Source organism: Ceratotherium simum, chromosome 8 (assembly GCF_057802395.1).
Source record: "Ceratotherium simum simum isolate JZ-2026a chromosome 8, ASM5780239v1, whole genome shotgun sequence".
In the NCBI taxonomy this organism is placed as follows: Eukaryota; Metazoa; Chordata; class Mammalia; order Perissodactyla; family Rhinocerotidae; genus Ceratotherium; species Ceratotherium simum.
Genome location: NC_141907.1, coordinates 37,319,374 through 37,342,169, shown reverse-complemented (window position 1 = coordinate 37,342,169; position 22,796 = coordinate 37,319,374). Strand labels below are relative to the sequence as shown.

The following is a 22,796-nucleotide window of genomic DNA, read 5'->3' as shown; positions in this document are numbered from 1 at the left end:
GCTGAGAGCGGAGTTGGCAAGCATTTCAAGCCTTTCCCTGGGACATAATTCTCATGACCTACCCTGATTCTGTCTAGTGAACCTCTAAATCAATTAAACAACATCCGAAGTCTGGGTAAGCCAAAAATAGTTTCACCTTAGGAAAGAGTCTGTGTTCGCAGATTTAGAGAAAATCTGTGAAAATTTTATGTGCATACTAGTATTTTTTAAAAAAAAATTTGAATTGATAGAATTTTTTCAATTTTTATTTTGATACTTTGATGCTAATCTCTTGCTTTTAACATTTTTTATTTTTAGGGATATCTTTATAGTAATGCTTCTCCACTTGAAATTAAATGTGTTGTAAGGAGTGAAATAAGAATTACCATCTACTATTATGTGTTTTAGTAATTATAAAGGAATAAAAATTTTCATCCTAATTGAGAAATGTTCTGGAACTATCTAAATCAGGACAAATAACTTGAGGAGACTATAGGATGTAATTAAATGGACATTGTTTTCAGAAATAATTAAATGCATATTGGAATCTTGACACTTGTTGTGAGGAATGAGGTGGTAAATCAACTTGTCAGTGTGAATACTAATGGAAATAAAACATGGTTAAAAGGCTCCCTTTAAAAATTAGATAATCAGATCAATAACATCAATTTCTGAGTTCAAATGCCTCTGCAAAAGGGTTTATCTGAATCATTAAACTACCATGTTCACCAACTATGAGGAAAATCTGCTGTGTGGCCAGGTTAATACTGAAAATAGTATAAACAAAATGTGATATAGGTAGTGGGTATGTGTAATTTATTATTTCTAATATGAGAGGGCATTTCAAAGTAATTTCCTTGGAGCATATGTACAACATACAGCAACTGGATTTGGCCATGGAGGTTTTGATATTATCAAAGAGACCTGGGTCTCTATCTTATAGTGATAACTTTGTTATTTAGCAGAGGTGTTCTGAAAAAAAATGAAAAGACTACAAATCAGTGAAAACAAAACAGATAATCTGATTTGGTGGGCCTTGGACAGAGATTAGTGTTTACAGTTTCAGAGCAAAGACTTCATCACGTTTCTCTGAATTGTGGTTCTGGTGAACATTCTGTGCACTGACATACAGCACAATCTGAGGGCTTCAGAGCAGCAGAGGCAGAATAAACCAACCTACAAGCTCTATCATATTTTCCTCAAATCTAGTGTTCTTCAAACACTTATGAGAATGTTTTCTCTGAGCCTCATTGAGAGTAATTCTGTGTGGATTGCTAAACATTTCTCCAGGCAATTGGGGTAATGTGTGTCTGGGGATGATGCAGAAGGACTCTATTAGGTCTCTTAAAAGAAGCTAATTATACTCTTATGAGATGATAATTACTGACAATCTCTAAGATTTGATGGTATTTTGAGCATTCAAGGAGTCTATATCCTTTCTGATTCATGAATCTCTTCAGGTACAGGGAAATTAGTACTACTTAGGAGAGTGTAACATGCCTAGAGACAGTTGTGAAGTAAGAACATCATTCCTTATATTGTGCTTATAATCATTTCTCTTTAGTCTTGGAGCATAAACTGCCTGGTACATGGTTCCTAAACCAGACTCAACACATTAGTCCTTAATGGAAGCAGCAATAATCTTAAGTAAATTTCTTTGCTGAACCCAAACTTGTCTTTTAAACAATTATTTGTCATTCCTTTTGTATAGACTTAAATGCAAATAATAAGTTTGTCTGTTGAAAACGGCAGATGATTCCAACAGATAGCAATCACCTTATATCATATCTCTGCAAACCCCACAACAACTATTGATGAGCACTTAAGGAATTTTCAAGAACAATTTTTTAGTTAAATGATTTTGAACTTACAGGACAACCATTTAACATAACTTTTCGTGAAGTTAGATTTAACTCTATAACTCTAAATGTCATCTGACATGTGCAGAGAAGAACAGAAATGCAAATCCCTTTCTAAACTTTACATTGTGTCTGCATCAGTCACAGTTCTCCAGAGAAACAGAACCAATAGGAGATATATATAGATTCATATACGCAAATATAATTAATATTTATATGTAATAGTATATAATCACATATATATGACTTCTAGAATGAGATCTAAAATGAGATTTTTAGACTTATTATAAGGAATTGGCTCATGCAATTATGGATGCCAAAAGTCCCATGATCTACCTTTGCCGTCTGCAAGATGGAGACCCAGGAAAGAAAGTGATGTAAATTCCAATCCAAGTCCAAAGTCCTGAGAACCAGGAGTGCTGACGGTGTAAGTCCCACTTCAAGGGCAGGAGGAGACCAATGTCTCAGCTCAAGAGAGAGGTCTCAGTCAGAGAGAGAGAATTCAATCTTCCTCTGCTTTTTTTTTCTATTTAGGCCTTCCAGGGATTGGACAATTGGACAATGCTCACCTGCATGAGGAAGGCAATCTGCTTTATTCAGTTCACCAATTCAAATACTAATCACTTCCACAAACACCCTTACAAACACACCCAGAAATAATGTTTAACCAAATATCTGGACATTTTGTTCCCCAGTCAAGTTGATACATAAAATTAACCATCAGAGTATCCCTAGTTCAAATTAACTTGTTGGTTACCACAACAATCACTGACTCATACATATCCCACTATTGATAAAAACTCATCCTTTTTTTTTAATATGTGCAGCCACTAAGTAACATTTTATAAAGAAACTCAGGATTTTATATGTTCCCCATTCCACTCGATTTTATCATGCTACATTGGGTCACTACTCCAATCTGAGTTAATATTTTAAGGTTGTAATAGTCTTACAAAATATTTACTGTTCTCCTATTGTATCATCCATACATTTGATATGTACCACATTCTGTGTCTTTGTCTATAGTAATGAGATAAAAAAGGGAAAGAAAGAGGGCTATGGGAAGAATCTAACATCACACAATAAACATAAAATCAAGTTGACCTTGATTTACTATTAAACACATTCAATTACAATTATTCAATTTGAGAGTGATGCATCTTATTGCTGCTGCCTGCAATCCATATGTCTCCACTTGATACATGAAACTAATCTGAGAGTGCTTGGAAAATACCTCAGATACACTGCTGAAAGAAAGATCCTGTTTTTATAGGATAATTGAAACAAAGAAGTAAATGAGTTACTGTGAAAGGCCATGTTATAAGTAAATGTGTGTTGGCCCCCCATGATCACTACTTTCTTATCAATGCCCAAATAATCTCTTCTAATAATTCCCAGTAAAACTTAGCTTGTGATGCCATTAAGGTAATCTATATTTTATGAAATACTCATGTACCCATTTTTTAAAACAGAATGTCTTTTGCCCACCTTACTTTTGGTTATTATTTCAACTACTCATTGTTGTCTAACAAACAATCATAAAACTTGGTTGCTTCAAACAAAAGTTCACAATTTGGAATTTGGGCTGTGCTCTGTAGGATGAGTCTTGCCTAAGATTGCTCATATGGCTGACTAGGCCTATCTGTCCAAAGGGACATCACTCACATGTCTGGCAGTTCATTGGTGCTATCATCTGAAAAGCCCTGGTTCCTCTCCACTTGGCTTCTCTAGTAGGATAAATCAGGTTTCTTTCACAGCAGTGGTGTCGTTTCAATTTGGCAAGCCCTAATTCACTATCTCTTGCCATGTTTCTAGAAAGTCAATGTGGGAGAGGACTATACAAGGGTGTGGATATGAGGAGGCTTAGTTTATTGGAGGCCTTTGATGTAATAGTCTACCCAGTTACATTTCCTGTTCTCCACATTTCTTCAGAAATAACTGGCAACCATTTTACAATGCCATTTGTAGAATAACCAGATTCCTAAGGTATAATTAAACTCAGCAAAAGTCTTGAGTACTAAAAATATCATGATCTCTTTACCCACCAAGGGTTTTAAAGTTGATTTGAGAAGAATGGCAAGGATGGAAATCTAAATTTAAGAGTAAAGCCAAGAATGCCAGAGATAGGGCTCTGATCCAAAAGAAAATCAGGCAATGGCTATCTCCTGCAAAGGCCAGTGAGCAGACCCAGGGGACAGATTACGGTTGCCCCAAATGAAGACTACTTTTGGACTTAGGCATAAATGTATATGTTTAGTTTCAGAGAATTGTTATAGAAGCAAAGGAAGAAGCCAAATGGAATATAATTGAACCAGGAAGATCAACTGCAATAGATGGCTGCACCTACGAGAGGCATATTTCTAGAATGGGTAATAGTTTTACTAAGGTGGGAATTGGCATAGTCAAAGAGATGAGGAATAAAGCAGCAAGACAGAGATACATTTTTCCCAAGGCCAGGCTGGATATTCCCTAACAAGGAAATTCCTACAGTGATTATTTTAATCTGATTCACTCTCCCTTTAGGGTGCTCCATAGTTACTTCCTAAAGAAATTCCACTTTCCCTTAGTAAGGTTTTCTTTTTCAAGTCCAAATATTAGTCTTTTTGGCAGAGAAAGCAGAAACGATTAGCAATTGAGCAATTCTTCAAGGAATTGTGTAGAAAAGCTTCCAAATCATGAATGTATAGTTCTATTTTGTTCACGAGATTTTTAACTCACACAATTCATTTGTATAAAAATGATCTTTACTTAGATATTTAACAAATCTCTTTATACAGATGACAAGAGAGCTACAAAAAGTATACACACACACACATAGTTTACCATCATTTTCTAGATTACCCAGAGGTCATTATTAATTAAAACATAGTAGATCATTTTTTCTAAGACCAAAAAAAAAAAATGCCTAGACTCTCCCTCTTCCACTGTCATAGCAATGGGGAAGAATAAGAAAAGAGAAGTGAGGGAAGTTGGTGCTCAGAAATATTAACCACCATTTACATGGAATGTCCAAGGGAATATTTGTGAGAGAATCTTAAGGCCATATGAGGCTAAAATACCAGTTATTCAGCTACATTTTCTAAAACAGGAAGAAGAAAACAAACTGAGAGCCCAAAGGCAAAGTCTGATGCAGATGAACATGTTAAATGAAGACATTAAAGCAAAAACTGGGCGAAAATGAAGGGGAGTTAGAAAATGAGAGTAGGCAGTTGCATGCAGAGTGGGCTGAGGTGGAATTACACCTGATGCAGATAATGGCTGATGGAGAAAAACTCAAACAATTGTGTCTATATAATTATGTCCATGGGATATATCTGAATTTCATCAAGGTAAATGAATAACCTACCTCATTCCAGCCAATTGCATAGAGGATTATTCATAAAACTTTATAACTTTGTGAGGCATTATAGGACACCAAAGGTAATGACTTGGCATTTCAAATGCCTCAATTTGTCTGAGAGACTATCTTTCACTCTTCACCCTCTCTGAATAGGCAATAAGATGGCCAAGAAGTCTTGTATATCTAGTCAGGTAGGACAATAACATTGTCCATGACTCATCATTGCCTTGAGTCCATCCTCAGGCAAATCTGGAGATTTTCTCATTCTTCCTCTTTATGAAAATGGAGAAAACTCATAAGAGATGATAATGGACAGATGACTTTGCCCAATCACAGGTTGTGGGGTATTAATTCCCAAATCACCAGACCTTTAGTTCTGAAAGTACAAAAATGTTTTAGGATCTTCATAGATGACTGAGAAACTCATGGTTTCAAAAAAGGTGATAGTAGTTGGAAAGTAACTAACATACCCAATCTGACTTATAGGACCAAAACATTTAATTTTTAGTAATGTCAAAATGCTTAAAATTCTTCTCTCTCATTTTCTGGAGAGAGGTGCGTGTACAAACCTATACCTACCCCTTGGATTTCTGGAAAAGGGAAAGGGCTACTTAACACAAGTAATATTTTGACTTCTGAAAAGTTGTGTCAGTATACAGTGCCTGAAACATTGTTCTACACAAAGAAGGTGAATAATTTCCTTGAAGTTTGTTTTCAACTATAGTGGCCAAAAATGTCCCATACTTAGCAGAAAATCTTATACAGTTTTATATAAGATATGCTGTCTAATGTTATGGAAGAGAATTATTCATCCTTAATATTGCATCTTCAATGAACCTTAGAGAACTTTAGCCTGTGGCATGATTTAATCTAAATAAATTTAAAATACCTTGGATTACAGAGAGGTGGTCTTGCTTATCGAGAATACCACACATAGTTGAAGTACTGGCATCCCTTCATAGACATGCGTTTTATAAACAGAAAACGTCTTTTGCTTTCTGGACAAAAGTGCATGAAGTGTCATGTACTATTAAGCTGAAATCGTGAGTTACAAAACAAGTCAAAATCAAAGGAGCTCTGGAAATTTTGCGAGGACAGCCAATCCCTCAGATTCAGAAAAGAAGAAAACATTCCTTCATTACATAGTCTGTTTTCAAGTTCTTGTCTCCTCACTGAATTTGACTATAAACTGTCATTTCTGTTGAACTTTCTGTTCTTTCAGGTAGTGTTGACTAATATAAATTATTCTTTTAATTTACGAAACAGGTTATTTTTCCTTTCTCCATTAAGTTTTTTTTCTTTTCAGTAGCAACTTAAAAACAAACAAGACCGTCAAGGGTCAAGAGAACTTCTCAACTCTATGCTCCATAACTGTGAAAATACATTCTCTTCTTCTTTATAAAAGCACTGCTGCAAACGACTACAAAAATTCTTTCTCCTAGAGTACATAATTGGTGGTCTAGTGGTTAAGATTTGGCGTTCTCACCACTGTGGGTTCATTTCCCGGTCAGGGAACCACACCACCCATCTGTCGGCTGTCATACTGTGGCAGCTGCATGTTCCTGTGATGCTAAAAGCTGTGTCACAGGTATTTCAAATACCAGCAGGGTCACACATGGTGGACAGGTTTCAGCAGAGCTTCCAGACTAATACAGACTAGGAAGAAGGACCCGGCCACCCACTTTTGAAAAAAATTTGCCATGAAAACTCTGTGAATAGCAGAGAAGCATTGTCTGATACAGCGCCTAAAGGTGAGAGAATGGTGCAGAAAGACTGGGCAGGGTCCTGCTCTGCTGTACACTGGGGCACTAGGAGTCAGAATTGACTGGATGGCACTAACAACAAACAGTACATCATATATTCATATTCATGCAGAATGGGAATAGGTTAACAGGTATTATTAATGCCTAAAATTTTTAAGTCAGTGTAACATAGTGTTATGAATCAGGGTCGTGGATGAGACTTTTACCTGGCTTTAGCAATTGTGAGCAAGTTATTGATTCTTAGGTTCCTTATATTTAAAATTGAGAAAAGAAAATGAATAGAGTGGCTTTCACAGAAAGAGACAAAATTTTGCAACATATTTTTCAGTAATTTCAAAAGAAGTAGTGTCACATATGTGAAATGGGTTGATGGCTTAAGACCAAGTAAAATGCCTGAATTAACCACTTTTTTAAATTGATGACATTGGCCTAAGAGTATCACTCAAGATGAATTATAAAAAACAGCTATACTTAAAGACAGAGACATATATGCAAATATTATAGGACAGACAAGTGGATATATCTTTCTATGTCTCCTTATGTATTCAAAAACATGAAAACTAAATGGATGACAATGCGTATGTATTTAGACTCCAAACAATTTTCATTTTATAACCTTCAGTGTTGGAGCTACTTTGTATGAATAATTTTCCTTAATTTTCACACTATGCATATCAAACAGGTATTATTATTATTATTACCATTGAACAGATGAGAAAACAGAATCTCAGAGAGATTTTATCACTCACTCCAGTTATATAGAAAAGAAAGGAGAAAGATCACGGTATGAACCCAAACAAATCTAAACTGAATAGAATGTTTCCGCTGTACCTCAACTCATTATCTAATATTCATTTAAGATCAATTGAAGAAAGAGACTTGCAAATATAATACTTTAACTATATCCAATCTCCTACTTGAAATCTCCTGGATATCTAACAGAAATCTAAACTTAGTATGTCTAAAATCAAGCCGCCTGCCAAACACACCCTCACTGAAATGATAAAGCAAAACAAAAGTCCCTGAATAGTTTTTCTCTTCTCAATAAACGGCACCACCATGTGCTTGTGCAACTCGTGCCTCAAACCTAGAAGTCAACCCAGATTTCTTCCCATCACGCTCTGCATCCCAAAATCTTCATTTCCCTCTTTTTCTACTGTTAACTCTAGTCAAAGCCACCCCATCTCTCCTTTAGAATATGACATGTTTCAACTCTGCCTCTCTGCTCCCCTACATGTCAACTCTTTCCTCAGTGATTTATTTTCATGATAGTCAGAGTGATGGTGTGAAAAAAGCACACAAGATCTTAACTCTTCACTCCCCACATAGTGCTTTGATTCCTTGATTGGCTTTCCATTGCAGAAAAAACAGAAAAAGCCAACTCCTTTATGATGACGTAGATCCAGGCTTGATATTTTCCAGTCTACCTCTCCAACCACACTTCATATCATTCCTTTCTTTACTTATTGTCTTAGACAGTTTAGATTGCTATAACAAATTACCCTAAATTGAGTGGCTTAAAAAACAGAAATTTATTTTTCATAGTTCCAGAGGCTGGGAAGTCTGGAATCAGAATGCCAGCATGGTTGTGCGCTGGTGAGAACCCCCTTCCTCATTTGCAGATGGTCGTCTTCTCATTGTGTCCTCACATGGTGGAGAGAGCAGAGAGAAAGCAACCTCTCTTGTGTTTTTTCTTATAAGGACACTAATCTCATTCATGAGGGCTCCACCTTCATGACCTAATTACCTCTCAAAGTCCCCATCTCCTAATACCATCACATTGGGGGTTAGGATTTCAACATATGAATTTTGGGGGGACAAAAAGACTTAGTCCATAATACTTCAAACTTTCTCAATGACTTCCCCAATCTTTGGATATGCCAACCCCTTTTCTGCTTCTAGGATTGTATGCTTGTTGTTCTCTCTTTCTAGAATGATCTTTCTCTGGTCCTTTGTATATTTATATTGTTCTTTCTTTGAAATCTCAGCTGAAAAGTTTCCTGACACACCTTAATTAATGAAAATTGCTTCCCTGGTTACCAGTTATTTCCACACTTTGTTTATTTCCCTCATAATGTTCAATTTTATTTTCTATTTGTTTGTTTTCTTGTTTATTTTATCTCCCTCAGGTCAAGATCATATTCAAATCTGTATCTTCAGCTCTTATCAAAATGCTAGGTGACTACATACCTATTATAGCAGCTAAAATAAAAAATAGTGACAACACTAAATGCTGGCAGGAATGCAGAAACTGCATCATTCATACATTGCTGATGAAAATATAAAATGGTACAAGACTGGAAAATAGTTTGGCAGTTTCTTAAAAAACTAAATGTATACTACCATATGACCCAACAATTGCACTTCTGGGATCTCAGAGAAGTGAAAATCTATACACAATCTTTCATAGCAGCTTTATTTTTAAACACTGAAAATTGGAAACAACCAAAATGTTGGATATGTGAATGGTTAAACAAACTGTAGTACATCTATATGATAGAATACTACCCAGCAATATAATGGAATAAACTATTCCCCCCTGCAATAAGTTGAATGGATCTCAAAGTAGTATGCTGAGAGAAAAAAAAAAAATCTCAAAAGGTCATATAGTATATGATTTTATGTATGTAACTTTCTGAAAATGACATAGAGATGGAAAACAGATTAGTGATTTCCCCGGGTTAGGGATGGTTGCTGACTGTAAATCATGAGGGAGAGCTCTGTGGTGATGGACTAGTTCTGTATCTTGTTTGCAGTGGAGGTTACATCCACTTAACGCATATGAATAAATGTGCCAATGTCAAATTCCTGGGATTTATATTGTACTGTAGGTATTTAAGGTGAAACTACTGGAGGAAACTGGGTGAAGAGTACATGAGTCCTCTCTGTACTATATTTGAAATTTCCTGTGAATCCACAATTATTCCCAAATAAAAATATAAAAAATTCTAGGTGTTCAATAAATAAAAATAGGAATAGCTAAATTTATACACTGCTTACTATATGCAAATGCTTTATATACATTAACTCATGTAATTTAATCAATAACAGGATCATATATTTTTTCTTTTAATATCCTTTTTTTCCAGTGTTATTGAAAATAATTGGTATATATCACTGTATAATTTTAAGGTCTACAGCATGAGGGTTTGATTTACATAATTGTGAAATTATTACAATAGGTTTAGTTAACATCCAACATCTCATATAGATACAATAAAAAGAAAAAAAATTTCTCCTTGTGATGAAAACGCTTAGGATCTACTCTCTTAACTTTATTATACATCATACAGCAATGTTAGCTATAGTCATCATGTTGTACATTACATCCCTAGTACTTATTTATCTTATAACTGGAAGTTTGTACCTTTTTGACTACCTTTCTCCAATCCCACTCCCCTACCTTTCATCTCTGGTAACCACAAATCTGATCTCTTTTTCTATGAGTTTGGTGTTTTGTTTTGTTTTGTTTTAGACTCCACACATAACTGAGATCATACAGCATTTGTATTTCTCCCTCTGACTTATTTCACTTGGCATAACACCTTCAAGGTCCATCCATTTGGTCACAGATGGTAGGATTTCCTCATTTTTTATGGCTGAATAATATTCCATTGTGTATGTATACTACCACATCTCTATCCATTCATCCATCAATGGACGCTTAGTTGTTTCCATGTCTTGGCTATTATAAATAATTCTGTTATAAACATAGGGATGCAGATATTTTTTTGAGTTTTTGTTTCCTTTAGATATATTCCTAGAAGTGGAATTGCTGCAAACATGATAATATTGATACTATTATTATCCCTAATTTATAGCCTAGTGGCTTGCCCATGATCACACAGCTAGTGTGGGAGGGGCCTTGATTTCAATCCAAGCAGTCTGGCTCCACAGGGTGTGCTCCTAATCATCATACTGCAATGCTTCTCAAAAATAATTCTTGAATAAATGAATGGATGAATATGATACAAAACTACGTGTGTTTACTCAAGGGAGAAGATATCATACACCCTTTTGGACAATCACAGGTTGACGTTTCACCTCTTGTCTCCATTCAGGTTGAGTCTTATTCAGGTTGACAAAGGAGAAAAGCCAAGCTAAGGAAATTAATGCTATATCTATTCTGCTGTTAAATTCTGAGTTCTCTGAGTAAACATTTCTAGAGACAGAAATTTTGCACACTTTTGGAAAGCTTATTTTAGTTGCAATGTTTCTTGGGATATAATCACCATAATGAGAGTAAGTAGTCATGTACCACTTGACAGACATCAGCACAGATGACAGGAAGAACATGGTAAAGGCAAAGGGGCTGATTCTGTTATGTCCACCATCCAATCACCCCAGCTCTATCGTCTTTAACCACCACATTACGTAGCCTAACCAAATTTTGTGTATTTCCTAGAACTCTCCACATTAATCAGATTGATTTATTCACATTTTTTTCCCCTCAAAATGCTAGGTACATTCCTTCCTGAATCACCTAGTCGATTACTGTCTGTATTCCCCAGGGATGAACTATGTTCATCAGTTACCACTCTCAGGAGGAACTTCATGGAGCAATTTCAGTTTCACCAATTGTTACATGCTGGGCATTACCTGAAAATGTACAATTTTGGCATTTAGCAGGTTCTGCTTTTATACTCAGGCAATTATGTGTAAAATAATTGCACAAAGATTCCAAATCTCCAGATGTTTTAAACACTTATAGTATGCTTATACCCCTTATCCTTCTCTCCAGCTTTCTAAATAATATCCATAATTTAAAGACAAGTTAAATGTTATAGTGATATTCACAGCATAGATTCTCTGAAAATATTGGTTAAATTAATGAAGAGAATACTTAGCCAATGTCTTCAAGACCTCAAATTCTAGTGGAAAGGACAAAAACAAAAAGGGAATGTCAATACAACATGATGAAGATTTTTGATTATTCTTTCTTTTTTTTCAGCTGTATGGGAAAAAATTGAGATATAATTGACATAACATTGTGTAAGTTTAAGGTGTACAATGTGAATTTGATACACATATACATTGTGAAATTATTACCACATATGGTTAGTCAACACATCCATCACCTCACATGATTACAGTATTTTTTTGTGGTGAGACATTTAAGATCTACTCTCTTAGCACATTCAAGTACATAATACAGTATTGCTAACTGTAGTCACCATGCTGAATATTAGCTACCCAGAGCTTATTCATCTTATACCTGGAAGTCTGTACCCTTTAACTAACTTATCCTCATTTCCTGCAACACCCAGCCCCTAGCAACCAGCATTCATTTCTGTTCCTATGAGTTTGGCTTTTTCTCAGATTCCTCCTATAAGTGAGATCCCACAGTGATGCCTTTCTCTGTGTGACTTATTTCACTTGACATGATGCACACAAGATCCAACCATATTTTCACCAATGGCAGGATTTCCTTCTTTTGATGGCTAATATTCCATTGTGTCCATTGTGTGTGTATGTGTATATATATACACACACATATATACATATGTATATATACATACATATACATATATACACACACATACACATACCACATTCACATTTTCTTTATCCATTCATCCATCCATGGACACTTAGGCTGTTTCCATGTCTTGACTATTGTGAATAATTCTGCAATGAACATGGGAGTGCAAATATCTCTTTGAGACAGTGATTTCATTTCCTTCAGGTATATTGCCAGAAGTGGGGTTGCTGGATCATATGACAGCTCTATTTTTAATTTTTTAAGGAACCATCATACTGTTTTCCATAATAGCTGTACCAATTTACATTCCCACTAACAGTGCACAAGGGTTCCCTTTTCTCTACATCCTTACCAGTACTTGATATCTATTGTCTTTTTGATAACAGTCATTCTAACAAGTGTGAGGTGATATCTCATTGTGGTTTGACTTGCATTTCCCTGATGATTAATCATGTTGAGCATCTTTTCACATACCTGTTGGTCATTTGTACGTCTTCTTTGCAAAGAGAAATTTCTATTTATGCCCTACCCATTTTCTTTGGCAGGGAAAGAATCTCCCTGAGCTAACATCTGCTGCCAATCTTCCTTTTTTTTTTTTCCTTCCCAAAGCCCCAGTGCATAGTTGTATATCCTAGTTCTTCTATGTGAGCCACTTCCACAGCATGGCAACTGACAGACAGGTGGTGTGGTTCAAAAGACTGGGAAACGCACCCAGGCCACTGAAGTGGTGAGAACACCGAACATTAACCACTAGACCACCAGAGCTGGCTTTCCTCTGCTCCTTTTTTAATCAGATTATTTGGGATTTTTGTTATTTCGTATGAGTTCCTTTTACATTTTGGATATTAATCTCTTATTTGTTGTATGGTTTGCAAATATTTTCTCCCATTGAAATATTGCCTTTTCGTTCTGTTGATGGTTTTCTTTGCTGTGCAGAAGCTTTTCAGTTTGATGTAGCCCCAAATGTTTATTTTTCCTTTTGTTGCTTGTGCTTTTGGTGTCATATCCAAAAGAATCATTGTTAAGACCAATGTCAAGGAGCTTTCCCTATGTTTTCTTCTAAGAGTTTTATGGTTTCAGGTCTTACATTTCAAGTCTTTAATATATTTCAAGTTAATTTTTGTGAGTGTTATAAAATAGGTGTGTAGTTTCATTATCTTGCATGTTAATAGCCAGTTCTCCAAACACCATTTCTTGAAGAGACTATCCTTTCCCTATTAAGTTTTCTTTGCCCTCTTGTCAAATATTACTTGGACGTATGTGGAAGTTTATTTCTGGGCCCTTTATTCTCTTCCATTGGTCTATGTGTCTGTTTTTATGCCAGTACCATACCGGTTTGATTACAATAGTTTAGTAGTATAGTTTGAAATCAAGAACTGTGATGCCTCCAGCTTTGTTCTTCTTGCTTAGGATTGCTTTGGCTATTTGGGATCTTTTGCAGTTCCATACAAATTTTAGGATTTTTTTCTATTTCAGTGAAAAATGCCATTGGAATTTTGATAGGGATTAGATTGAATCTGTAGATTGCTCTGGGTAGTATGGACAAATTAACAATAGTAATTCTTCCAATCCATGAACACAGGATATCTTTCCATTTATTTGTGTCTTCTTCAATTTCTTTCATCACTGTCTTATAGTTTCTAGTGTACAACCTTTTATCTCTGGTTAAATTTATCCCTAGTATTTTTCTGTTTTTGATGCCAGGGCGAATGGGATTAGTTTCTTTATTTCTTTTTCAGAAGTTTTGTTATTAATCTATACAAATGTAACTACAGAAATGTAACAACATATATTTTCTGTATGTTGATTGTGTATTCTGCAACTTTACTGAATTCATCTGTTGGTTCTAAGAGGTTTTTGATGGAGTCTTTTAGGGTTTTCTATATATAAGATCATGTTGTCTGCAAACAGATTATTTTGCTCCTTCCTTTCCAATTTGGATGCCTTTCATTTCTTTTTATTGCCTAATTGCTCTAGCTAGGAATTCCAGTTCAATATTGAATAGAAGTAAGAGTGGACGCCCTTGTCTTATTCCTGACCTTAAAAGAAAAGCTTTCAGCTTTTTACTGTTGAGTATAATATTAGCTGTGTGTTAGTCATACATGGTCTTTAGTACGTTAAGTTTTGTTCCTTCTGTATCCAATTCATTGAAAGCTTTTTTCATGAAAGGGTGTAGAATTTTGTAAAATTCTTTTTCTGCACCTATTGTGAAGATCATATATTGTATCTTTCATTCTATCAATGTGGTGTATCACATTTATTGATTTGTGTGTGTTGAACCGTCCTTGCATCCCAGGGATAAATCCCACTTGATCATGGTGTATGATCCTTTGAATGTGCTATTGAATTTGATTTGCTAGAATTTTATTGAGAATTTTTGTACCTATATTCATCAGGGTTATTGGCCTGTAGTTTTCTCTTCTTGTAGTATCCTTATCTGGCTTTGGTATCAGAGTGATGCTGCCCTCATAAAATGAGTTTGAAAGTATTCCTTCTTCAATTTTGGGGGGAGTTGGAGAAGGATTGGCATTAATTCTTCTCTAAATGTCTGGTAGAATTCACCAGTGAAAACATCTGGTCCTGAGTTTTTCTTTTTTGGGAGGTTTTCAATTTCTGCTTCAATCTCCTTATTCATTATTTGTCTTTTCAGATTTTTTATTTCTTCATGATCCAGTCTTCACATGTTGTATTTCTAGGAATGTATCCATTTCTTCTAGGTTATCCAATTTGTTGGCATATAATTATTTATAGTAGTCTCCTATGATTCTTTGTATTTCTGTGGTGTCAGTTGTAATGTGCCCTTTTTCATTTTTAATTTTGTCAATTTCAGTCCTCTTTCTTTTCTTGGTTATTCTAGCTGAAGATTTGTCAATTTTGTTTATTCTTTCAAAAAACCAACTCTTAGTTTCATTGATTTTTTTCTAGTGTCTTTCTAGTCTCTATTTCATTTATCCCTGATATAATATTATTTCCTTCTGCTAATTTTGGCTCAGTTTGTTCTTTTTCTAGTTCCTTTAGGTGTGAAGTTAGGTTGTTTATTTGAGATCTTTCTATTTTCTTGATGTATGCATTTATAGCTATAAACTTCTTAGAACTGCTTTTGCTACATCCCTTACTTTTTAGTATGTTGTGTTTTGTTTTGTCTCAAGATACTTTACCCTTTTGATTTCTTCTTTGACCCTTTGGTTGTTCAAGAGTGTGTTGTTTAATTTCCATGTATTTGTGCATTTTTCAGTTTTCTTCTTATTACTGATTTCTAGTTTTTCATACCATTTTGGTTGGAAAGATACTAGGTATGATTTCAATATTCTTAAGTTTGTTAAGTCTGCTTTGCAGCCCAACATATGCTCTATCATGGAGAATCTTCTGCATGCATTTGAGAAGATGTATTCTAGTGCAGTTGGATAAATGTTCTGTGTATGTCTGTTATATTCATTTGGTCTATAGTTTATTCATGTCTACTATTTCTTTATTCATTGTCTCTCTGGATAATCTATCCACTGTTGAAAGTGGGTTATTGAAGTCCTCTACTATTATTGTATTGTTGTCTGTATGTCCCTTCAGTTATGTTAATATTTGCTTTAAATATATAGGTCCTCCAATATTGGGATGCACATGTATTTTGAATTGTCGTATCTTCTTAATAAGTTGGCCCTTCAATTATTATTTCTGTCTTTCATGAATTTCCATTACTGCTTGAACATTCAGGAGAATTATACTCTTTCCCCAACAAATGTATAAATAAACTTAAGAATGAATAGAGGTTTCATTCCCCCTCCAAATTTAACATATCACTATATGTATTGTTTATGTAAAATGTAAGAGGGTTGAATAAAAATTAATTTTCATAATTGCTTTCAATATAGAAAATGGTTAAAGTAGGTGAAAATGCAGCCAAATGGAAATGGATATCATTAAAAATTACCTTCTTAATTAAATCAGTAAGAAAAGTAAAATTATTATGCTGTATCAGCTACATTATTTTCAAATTATTCATATTGAAATATATTCTACCTGTCAGTTAAGTTCAAGAAAAAGAGACAATAAAGGAATTGTACCATACACAAAGAAATATAACTCACATCTTTAGCCTAACAACAAAGAGTGATTACAGAACTTGTTATAGCTTATTCTGCATTACAAAACATCGTGAGGGGTTTTTTTTACCTTCAAATCAAAATTCAAATTAGAATAAGAAATGAACTGATGGTCTTATTTCAGCAATGAATACCTAAGTGAAATGACTTGATTTTTCTGAAGACTGTATTTTTTAATATTCATCCGGGTATAACACTTTAAGAATCATTTCAGTCTTTAAATAATATTCAATTTGTGAATGTATAACACACCTTTTTCAGCTCCACTTATTATTCTGCAGAAGGACACTTCCATATCAAGGATTAACACAATATGCACCATGGGTTCAAAAATTTCAATTTGCAGCTATCCTTAGCAAATAATGAGAACCATCTGGACTGACTGATGTGGAGATTGAAAGTAATTGATCCTGCAATTGAGAAGCTTTCATGAAACATGAAATTAAACAAGATGATATTAAGCATTCTAAAGTTAATCAGAATGACACATCAAATGTGTTACTAGCTGTTCATTTTCCTTCATATTTATATAAAGAAGCTTGACTGGCAGAATGCAACAGAAATAGAAGCTAAAAAATCTAGATATCAATGTATCAATCAAAGGTCCACAGCTGGTTTATTTGTTACAATAAACATTCTGTGTGGTACATGAAGTCTTTGCTTTCTTGCCAAATGTCATCTGTAGGTAAGAAATTAGGAATGGAATTATAATTATTAATATGCATAGATCACCCTTAAAAAGAGCAAACCATGTAGAAGGGAATTAGCAATAATTTTACCTTTGAACAAAAGTTTACATTATTTCAGATCATTTTCTTATTATCTCCCTCTTGGAAAAAGGAGTGCTGCACGAGGCCAGTTAAATGTTACCTGATTTTCACAGCAAACTTCATGGTAAGCAGACCCATTTTAAGGACAAAAAGCTAAATCTGCCATAGGTTATATCATTTGCTTAAGGCTGGGTAAGTGGTAGACTGAGCCAAGACCCCAAGTTTTTATTTGTTTTTAATTTATAGCCTAAAATATTTCCATTATACCATACTGCTTTTTGATAAGGAAATACAGACAACTAAAAGCATAAACATTGCTTTATTAAAAAGTTTTTTTCAATATTTCATATTACTTACAACTCTTTGCTCATTTCCCTGTACCAAAAGACATTGATTCATGAGAAATCTTCCACACGTGCATGGCATTCGACTATATCACTAACTCAGGCACTATTCACACGTCTCTGGCATCAAAAAGACATTTGACAACAGTAGTCAATGTGACTCCCAATTGAATCAGAAGGCAGGCATTTTGTAAGAAAGACACTTGGGAATTTATGAATGTCCAGAATGCAGTATAAAAGAAAAACAAAGTCCTGAGCCTAGTAAAAAGCAGTACTACTCTTTCCAGAAATGCTTCAGGCTACAACAAGAATCTTCTCAAAGTCTGGGCATAAGGCCCAGCAATAGCATCCTCTAATATAATCTTAGACATATTTCTCAGTAAGGAGCATCATAAAATGTGTCAAATTTTAAAATGTGACCAACTAAGAAGCTAATAACTCTGTTATCTATCTCAATGCTGAAAGTAAAACAATCTAGCCTGACACAGAGAAATATCATTACTTGTATTCAGAAAAATGAACAAATATTTATATTTAAAACAAATCATGGAATATATAGTTGTGGAATTATGCCTATTGACATAAGAAAGTAATATATTCCTTTTGTTTCTATAAAGCTGCTGGAGAGATTTCATGAAGAAAATGAGATTTCATAAATAACTTTAGGAAAAAAGACATCTTGAGAAAGTGTAGAGAAAAGGGCATATTTCAGAAATAAAACATAGCTCAGGGGCAAGAAGTAATGCATCGATGGTGGGTGTAAATGAACCATTTAGACCGTTAAGATTGTCCACCCAAGCAGTGAGTCTACCCTATCCTGTTTTATCTTTCTAGACAAGTGATACCAAAACCTGTGTGGGGCCACATGACATTGGATGTTTCCCTAATGTGGGCATCTCTACAGGAGCTGGGGTTAAGTAAACTGACTAAAGATGCTCATCAACCAAAAAGCAAATTAGAATAAACTGTCATACATTCTTATCCTCATCTCTTTGCTGAATTAACTGAGCAAATCTGTCTCTCAAACTATGTAGGAAAAAATTTTAGTACTTGAGTAAAGCGGTGAAATTAATAACCTACTTGAAACTGTCTGAGAAAAGGAAACTGTAAGTTCCTCTTTCTTCAAAGACATGCACATTGCATTCCTCCTTATAGGGTAGATTTACCCTTGGTCATAAGAGTTAGAAACAAACAAACAGAAACTCAAGAAAATTCTAACCTCCACTTCTTCCCCCCAAAAATCTTGTTTTTTATTTTTTTAGCTTTCTTAGAAGATATCTCTAATTTTATCAAAATTAAGTAAATGTTATAACTGCTATCATATATTGGTTGTATCATATATGCCCAATATATTCTAAATGCTTTTGATATTTTTTATACATTATTAACATTCACGTTGTTGTGGTTACAATTGTCAAGACATATCAGCTGCATATCAGTTTTGGAGGTAGATGCTATTATTAATTTCAATATTACATGTGAGGAAATTCAGAAACAGAGAAGTTGAGAAACTTTCCAAGATTTTCAAGCCATTGAGTGGCAGACCAGTCTTCGACACAACTTATCTTCACAGACTCATCTATTAACCTCCCCATTATATTTGCTATTAGACTTTCAGTTCCTTATACATCAGAAAGAAGGTATGAGAAGCATTTGACAATGTACTAGCCGATAAGCAAACTACTATAACAAATAAACTCCAAAACGTATAATAATTCTCACATAATGTGAACATTGTTCTATAATAGTCCAAGGTTGGTTTTCTAATCAGCAGGTTTCCTTTCTTCAGGAAATGATTCAGGGCACCAAGATCCTGGACCCCCATTTTATGGCGCTGCTGTCCTTTTCTAGGACCTTGCTACCATCTTCATCCAGTCCGTGGAATGAGGAGAAAAGAGTGGAAAGGTGGCATATCTGCATCACAAAAGCTTTGGCCTAGAAGTGGTACATATCATTTCCATATACACACCATTGACAAGAACTTGTCACATAGTCACACCTAATTGGGAAATGTACTCTAACTGTGTGCAGAGAGAGAAAAGCAAAGTGATTTTGAGGAGAATTAACAGCCTCTGCCATAAATTATCTACGAAAAGATCCAATAATTGGTCCAATCGGTTAAAAAAGTTTAGTGAAGCTGATAAACAATACCATTATAGCCACCTACGGAAAATCTATAGTAAATATTTAATATTAACAATTATTTTAAATCACCATGCATGTGCTTTAAGCTTTCTGTATTAAAATTATTAATTATGTCTTGGGGAAATGCTAGTGGATATTTAATATTGCGGGGCTCCACTGAGGATAAGTTGAGCCTGTTGACGTACCCTGATGAGCTCTGATTTCCTCTGAATTTGATTAGGTGAGTTTGATTTTGTTTGGAATTCTCAGTTAAATGTGAAATTGAAACAATTTCTTCTCATACATAGAGACTTAATTAAATAAAGGTTGTGAGTAAATCTTTAAAATACATGGTATAAAGCATACTTTTCCACCTAGAGGCATTCAGATGTAAAAGCAAAAAAAATCAGCTCTATAACTCCATAGGTTGGCTTACAAAACATTGTTTGATTTCTTTCTGAGAAGCACTAGAACAGGCAACAGAGTGAGCATTTTCAATGTGACACTGAAATATTATTGTTATGGGTCAGTGTGAGAAGCACAGGTGTGACCTCTAAACCTCAGCTTAGTGGATCCCAGACATGTGGCCTTGGTCAAGTTTCTTTCTCAATTCTTTGATTCTCATTTTAATTATTAATAAAAATAAAACAAAATACCTGCTTTACAAGTTTGTTGTGAGGACTGAGAGATCTTATAAGAAGATATCAGTCCTTGACTGAGTGGTCCATCAGTAACGTTAGTTTTCTTGCCAAACTTTCATCCCCTTGTTCTTCCCCACACCTCATTCCCAATTCTCCCCACACTGCCTGTCTATTTACTCAGAGTGAATATTCTCTCCCTCACTTCACTTTTACTGGCAGAAGAAATCTGAGTTTTAAAAATACAACTAGAGAGTAAATAAGGGATTTCATTCTTGGTTTTTAATTATGTCAATGTAATACATTTATCTGATGTTGAATAGCTTACACACACAGTACAATTGTTCATCTTGATTTATTTAATCCACACACAAGCTGATATATGTCCTATTATCACTAGTATTAATTACTTCCAGTGCTGATAGTAATTAGTATTGTATACATTAAGATTAGCGGAAACAAAGCATGATTTTACTTGTGACTAATAACTGAAAGAGCTTCCAATGGCCAAAACTGGGAAAATTTGAGCAACAAAATAAGTAAACTCAGATTATAACCCAAAATATAAAATTAGTATCTATGAATCCATACTGATAACAAATGATTGAACAAATTAATACATAAAGAAGAGACAAGTCTCTCATGCAGAAGAATTCCAAATAATTTATGTAGATATTTTCCCTCAAGGAGGGAAAGCATAAACCCCGACTCCAAAAATGTGGGCTGCTTATAGTGACTCTTCCAAAGAGTACAATGTGGAAAGGTGGGGCAAAGAGTAACTTTACAGGGGAGAAATCTGACAAACACTGCCTCAGCCAGGCTTATCATCAACAGTCAGGAGTCACGCTGCTAGTATATACCTTTCATATGATGTGGTGAAAATAGCACTTTATGTCTGTAATCTTCCTCCCCAAAACCTCTAACCCAAATCTAAGCATGAGAAGAACATCTGAAAAATTCCAATAGAGGAGAATCCTACAAAATACCTCACCAGTACTTTTATAACTATCAAAATGACCAGAAACAAGGAAAGTCTGAGAAGCTGTCATGGCCTATAGGAGCCTAAAAACACATGACAATTAAATGCAATATAGTATACTGGATGGGATTCTGGAACAGAAAGAGGCCATTAGGTAAAAACTTAGCAAATCTGAACAAATTATGGATTTTAGTTAATAATAATGTATCAATATTGGTTCATTAATTACAGTAAATGTACCATGTTAATATAAGATGTTAATAATAGGGGATACTGGGTGTTGGGTATATGGGAATGCTCTTTATTATCTTCTCGATTTTTCTGTAAGTCTAACACTGTTCTAAAAAATAAAGTCTATTAAAAATGCATTATAATAATTGGAAGCATTTTCTCTAAGACCTTGGTTAGTCATTCCAGATGATAGCAAATTACATGAAAAGAGCTTTAATATTAGATTGATGCAGTTTAATTCCACCTTTGCTACTTTGTAGATGCATAAATCAGCACAATTTCTTACATCTTAAGAAATGTTCTCTTTTATGTGTACAATGAGGATAAAAATAACAACCTCAGGAAGTAGCAATGAGGAATAAATGAAATCAAATATATGGACGCTCAAAACAATACTGGTCACAGAAAGCTTAAATGCACTGCCCAAGGATATAAAATTGGCATAGAGAGCGTCGGGATTTGGATCTGGGTTTGTCAGATCCCACTGTCCACAATCTTGCCATTATGCTACACTGGTTGTAATTTAAAAATCAGAATTCATTCATTAGAGCAGACCAGTTTGGCACAGTTATTTGCTTGTATAGCCCCTCAGCTGGGCTATATATCTTTTAGCAGTGACAATGTTAGCTTGGAGCCCCAGTATAATATTCATTGTGAGTCCCTCCCCTGTGATCTGGCACAAATGCTGACAGTAGGTGATTGCATAAAGACTGTTGGAAGTAACGAAGACATGGAGATGAGGAACAATAGCAAAAAGGGATATAAAACACGGGAAGGGAGGCAGAGGATTAAAAACTATGTCTACCTTGTCTCCAGCTGAATTGTCTGTATTCCTGGCTTTCTGAAACTAGGTTGCTAAATTCGATTAAATTCAACACTGATTAGGTATCCATCATTGCACATTTCAGGGTGAGTGTGACACATGTTCTGGCATGTAAATTTTATTCAACATCATATAATTTAAAGCAATCCTCTTTTTTTTCATTCAAGTAAGCAGCTTATGCATTTATGGTAAGGAATCCAAGCCCAAATGAATTTCCAAAACAAAAGACTTCACAGGAGCATTGTGGTAGTAGCAGATCTCTACGAACTACATCTTTAGCTCCCCCTGGCCACACATTCAGTCTTCTCTGCCATGAGGTTTCAGAGAGTACGTGTCCAGCATTACAAAAGGCACTGAGGGCAACACA

General features: G+C 34.8%; 1 long non-coding RNA gene across 1 annotated transcript in view; it reads right to left on the bottom strand.

The window, feature by feature from the left end:
- Positions 1-872: 872 nt before the first annotated feature.
- LOC147916435 (uncharacterized) overlaps positions 873-22,796 on the bottom strand; it is a 101,389-nt gene continuing 79,465 nt past the window's right edge. Inside the window, exons 3-4 of the long non-coding RNA XR_015552909.1 lie at positions 2,175-2,407; positions 873-951 (exon numbers count right to left, since the gene is read on the bottom strand). This is a non-coding gene — a long non-coding RNA (uncharacterized LOC147916435). The remainder of the gene's footprint in view (positions 952-2,174; positions 2,408-22,796) is intronic.